General features: G+C 38.2%; 1 pseudogene; it reads right to left on the bottom strand.

The window, feature by feature from the left end:
* Window positions 1-2,056: 2,056 nt before the first annotated feature.
* Window positions 2,057-5,522, bottom strand: LOC145999377 (ubiquitin-like modifier-activating enzyme 1 pseudogene; annotated as a pseudogene).
* Window positions 5,523-5,901: the final 379 nt, after the last annotated feature.

Here is a 5,901-nt window from a genome sequence, read left to right on the forward strand (position 1 = left end):
TGGCCTGCGCAGAGTCCTGATTTGAATCCCATAGAACATCTCTGGAATGTTTTGGAATGCCGACTTTGTGCTAGACCACACCGATCCACATCAATACCTCTTCTCATTTTGGCGCTCTGCGAGGAATGGGCTGCCATTCCTCAGGAAACCTTCTGGTACCTGATTGAAAGTATGCCTGTGAGAGTGAACGCTGTCATCAAGGCTAAGGGTGGGCCAACACCGTATTGACTGCCAGTGTTCCCGATGGAGGGTTGCCCAAACGTGTACCTTATTTTCAAGTGGGTGTCCGGATACTTCTGATCACATAGAGTAGCTTGAACACGAAAATGTCAACCAATTATGTAGCTGACATCATGTTTACACATTTGCCAGGATATTACACATTTTACATATTTGCTAATTTACTTTACATAAAACAACATATTTTGGCAATTTTTTCCCTATCTTGATCCTTTTTCCTATATTTTCGACCTCTCAAACATGATGAAGAAAATTTGTATCTTCTCATGTGATGTCATATTTTCTAATCAATGAGATGCTTAGTGCTTACGGTCACCCAAAATTGACTGCCAAGTCGAAAGATAGGCAGCAGACAAAAAAAAATATAAAAGAATACTGGAACTGTTATTTATTGAAAGATGCTGGAGTTTCTCTCCCCTCCCCTTTTTGGTTACATATTTCCGTTTCACTTTTAGGTTTAGGCAAAGCCCCTGGAAACTTGACATCGGTGGACAAGAAAGCTACTTTCCTGTACTTAGCGAATTACACAATATGTTCCCTTGTACAAAAAAGTACAAAGGTAGCTATGCATTTTCAATCGATTGTTCTTTCTGTAGACGCTTTTTTTTACAATTTGTTTCGAAAGTTACGAAGAGCTCTCGTACACATTTACATATTCTACAATAATTTGTGATAGTTGACAAAATTGATTGTACGTTGCTATGCTCTTTTCAGTTTATAAATTTGATACAAATTTTAATTTGAACAACTTATATCTTTAAAATTACGTTGAATATGTTCAAATAAAATAAATATCTATCATAATTCTTGACATAAATTGCTTGAATACTCGATTGTTATTAATATGACACCATTCTATGATACTACATATTTAGCTACATATCCTTTTGATAATACATATTTAGGTACATATTTTATCAATTATTGTTACATATTTTTGTACATATTCTGTACTTTTATATTACATAAAAATCAGGGCTCTAATCATCACTCATCCACATAGTCGCGATTAACCAAGAGTGGCAGAAAGCCAAGTAAAATAATGCAAATCAATTAATGTAGATGATGGTACCCGGGAGGAGGAAGCAGAGTTTACAGTGACCTTCTTGGGTAACCTGATGGAAAGTGACCTACAGGAAGGCAGAGACAAAGATGGAAGGACAGTATTGAGATGGACTTGAATTAAAAACGATATGTCGACAGTGAAAGGTTTGTGTTGCTGCTGCAGTAAACCTTCGGGTGTGGGAGTACCTGAGGGTTAGTACTTTAAATTTTAATCTCTTAACAGTGTGTTAATCAAGAAGGTAACACTTTAAAGAAATCAATTTGGAATGTCCAAAAACATATTCATGAACAATTTCGAATGTGAAGACCAATAATCATCAATTTTTACTCATTAATTTAACAAAGAAACCAAAGGAATATCTCATTTCTTGCCTGCTCTGTTTGATTAATGTACTTATCCAACATAGTAAGAGGAATTAGATCATGATTTACTAAATACGATCAAAACATCGAAGTTAAAGTATCAAAGTATTTTGAAACTAAGAAGCAACCTGAGATTTTATTGGCCATCTTTCGATTGTGCACTCACACTCCAGTTGTATCTTATTCTCAGCCGTAATAAATTTATGAACACTAAAGATACAATATATATTGTTCAGAATGTACGCAATGGGCATGCCATACTAATTCATTGAACTTAACTTCCCATTTGTACATAGTAAATGAGTTTATACCAACATTTCTGTTAACCTCCGTGTAAGAACATTGCCAGAATTTACAATTACAAATTATTCAATGAATTCACGAAAGAAATGTAACAAATAAAGCGTTTATTAAAGTCATATAACAAAACATTATAAAATTTTGAATACTGAGAACAACATGTAAGAATATAAATTTTCTTTCTTCCAAATCACATTCTCATATAAAAAAACATAATTCAATATAAAATTATTCTTTCTTAATATTGATTTTTATCAAATGTACATGTGCTGTATAAAAAAATATGTACATAACTTTATACTGGTAAATTTTGTGGTGTCCAGCTCTCCGTTGTCTTGTTTAAAGTGCAAAGTGATTCTGTTCCTTGGGTGGGAGTACATACCGCACACGTGGAACCTGTACATCATTGTTATCATCATCAGAGCAGGATAAATCCAAAAATAAAGCCTGCACATGAGGCTTTATATCTTCTCCAGATATAATTTTGACCAACTGAGACAAAGTAAGGTCCATTCGGTCCTCTCGTGGTTGGTTGTGAAGAATCAACGTACCCTGAGTAATCATTTCAATATTGAGGTTATGCTCGTTCTTAAAATGTTCCAAAAACTGCCGAAGCGTCATCTCGCCTTGCACTTCAAACTGATCCCATAACGTCCACTCTTTGCCGAGATAGTTCCCCTTGTTGGCAGCGACCGGTTCCGAAAATCCGATGAACGGCAAAGCCAAGTTGAGGAATCCATTCTTGTAGGAGGATAGTGTCTTGAATCCCTGAGCGAGTTTGTAGAATTCCAAGCAAGCCAAGCCGGCCACAACGGAAGTAGTTGTCGCAATGGCTGGGATAATTTTCCCGGCAATTAGTTTGCTCTTGAACTTGTCAGCAGGTGGTATATTGTAGTTTTCGGCACGAAGGTTGGACGCCGAGGTGATGAAGTCCATGTGAAAGTTGGTGTCGTCATCCTTGTCAAACACTATAGGTTTGATGGTGAGTCTGCCCATATTCCTTTTCAGGTGAATCAAATCATTTCTCAGCTTCTCCATTTGACCTTTATCGACCTGATCGTCCCTAGCGTCTGCCTGGGCTGCTTCTCCATCTATGACTTGAATGGTGACACCTGTTTTCGGGATAAATTGTGGGATTTTAACATTCTTCGCTATTTGCGCTACCTCAGATCGGTCTTTGATTCGTGGGATGCCGTAAATTTGAGCCCTCAAGTTCGCCGCTGCGATGACGTAGTCCAAATGTGCCGGAACGTTAGCGGAAAATGCAAGTGGGTGAGGGCACCGTTTGGTACCAGACCAAAATGGCTGGCCAGTTGGAGTCAAATAGTCAGGTGGGAAGTTGAATAACAGTTGCCTAATTTGATTATTGAATTGTTCCTCCCATTGATTTCGTGCCCATACTACACATTCCATATAACTGAAAGGTCGTTCGTCTTTTAAAACTCGCCTCACGCTCAACATAGCCTCGTTATGCGCTTTGTCGCCTAATTTTCGAATTTTGTCAAAACCTTGAGGGTCGGATATATACTTTGCTGTCGTTTCGTATGTTTGACGGAAAATGCCTTCAAACATATCACGAGCCCACGCTAACGTGTGATCTATCGAATTTGGAAAGTGCCTCAGGGTACAAAGAGGAACACTTTTTTCTGGCGGATCTGTGGAGCTCTCGTATGACTCGGTCAAGAATGGAACAATCACTTGAACGTTTCCTTTGGTTCCCAGTGTTCCCGAATCAAGTAATGGCTTCTTGAAGTACACGCATCGTTGATCCACATACAATCGAGCTTCATAACTGTCCAAAGCATTTGCCACACCGTCTAGCTTTTTGAAAAATTCTTCATCATACAATTCCTCTGTGGTACTATCAACTTTCTTTATAAATGGCTGTATCTGTAGGTCTGGGTTCATTTCTTTAGCAGCTTCTGCTGCTACGTGAGACTTGAATTTCCCAACATGGCATGGTCTGAACAAAAACTGTCGGTTTAAGTTCGATCTCTCTATTATATCCATGTCAGCCACCTTTAAGTATCCAGTGCCAGCTCCAACTCCCATCATGCTGAAGTTTTTCAAAAGTTCACATCCGATCGCACCAGCACCAACTACAAAGTATTTCATGTCCCTCAGTTTCTCTTGAAAGATTTTACCGAATACTGCAATCTGAGAATCATACCGACAATTTTCAGGCTTACAGTCTTTTTCTGCTAAATCTGGCGTGTCTTGTGGCAAACACTCAATCGCATCAAAATAGAGCCATTGATATATTGGATTAAATTTTCCACTAGTGGCCTTTATGACTTCCTGTCCAACGATACCTCCAATCACTGCATTCATAGGGCATAAGTTTCCAGAGGATGTTTTTGCAAATACTTCTAAAAGGCTTTCGTTTATCTGGGCTACTTTGAATTTGTTGTTGTCATTTAATTTCTTAGCGAATTTCACAAATTCTTCTGCATGGCGTTGGTTCCACGGTCCAGGACACACATGTCCCGTAGATATAAATTCGTGGAAAGCTTGGAACGCTAAATGTAGCTGAGTTGCATTACCGGCTTTTGCAAAATCTGTTATCACAAACTCAGGTTCATTGATTGAGTCTCTCAAGGACTTAAAATGTAATTTCTTCTGTTTCTTGACCTGAGTAACAATTCCTCCTGCTATGTAATCTGAATAGTTTCTAGTGTCGCCAATGCTGAAAGTATACGGACCCAAAACTTTCACTTCTTTTGCTTTACAGCCGTTTAATTGTTCCATCCCTTTAACTTCTGCAAATGTCACAAGATCTCCGTCTTCAAAGCCATGTCTTGAATCATCCAGACAACTAACAACGCCCTCTGCCTCTTTGGAGACACCAACAACCGTGGCAGAAATAGGACTCTCACCTGTGCAATCGCTTACTGTAAAATCTTCCCCGAAATCACAAAATACTTGCCCAAACAATCCCTTTGAATCAGCAACTATTAAGGCAATGTTGTTCTTCCTTGTGATGTCTGAAACTTTCTTCTGCTCTTGCAGTGTACTACTTGTCAAAACTACAACCTTGAACTCCTTTATAAATTCTGGCGTTAATGGAGCTGTGTAAACATAAACTTCTACATAATCATTCAACTCACCCAGACGTTTACTGCAAGATTCTGCTCTGTTCCGTCCCAGGTCCTCTATTTTCAAATAAAACTGAGATGCAAGATCAGAATTTCGGCAGACTTGTTCATCATGAAGCGTCACTGATTTTACGCCAGCCAGAATTATGTTCTTGGCTATCTCAACTCCAAGACCGCCCATTCCAGATATTAGAACATCTGAATGGGATATTTTCCTCATTGCATCGTGACCCAAAACATATAATTGCCTTGAATATAGTCCTTCATCGATGGCATCTTTCAAATTTCCTGAAATTTTTCGCTTCTTAGCAGCTGGAGCCATATCCGGATCGTCATCCATTGCGACACAGATGTTGTTAGTATTAACTGCAGTTCTTTAAGCTTGAATCCTCCCACACCAGTATATTCTGCACAAAATATCACCCGAGTCAGCAAAACTTTTATCCCGTAAATCAACACTTCCTCCTTGTTTCTAAGAGAGCAGTTTACATTGTTGAAACTTTTTCATTATTTCTTTGCGGAACGACTTTCTGTTAACAAATTCGGAATAATGGAAAATTTTTGAAATGTTGATTTTTGTATCTAAGTAATTTTACCTGTATATACTTTGAAACATACATGTATTAATTCTGTTAAGTTTGCTTACTTTGAAACCATATACGTAAGTGAAATTACCAATACATTCTCGGGGCAAACTATCTCGTGGAGGCATTGTTTTGCCTTCCATGCTCAATATTATAACGTAATTCTAACTCCAAATGTTAACATAACCCTAAACTGTGTTGTCACGTTTAGTAAAAAAGTAATGTGAGCTCATTATACATTTGCGTAACAGTTT

The sequence above is a fragment of the Lepisma saccharinum genome, chromosome 1 (assembly GCF_977018435.1).
Source record: "Lepisma saccharinum chromosome 1, izLepSacc3.1, whole genome shotgun sequence".
In the NCBI taxonomy this organism is placed as follows: domain Eukaryota; kingdom Metazoa; phylum Arthropoda; class Insecta; order Zygentoma; family Lepismatidae; genus Lepisma; species Lepisma saccharinum.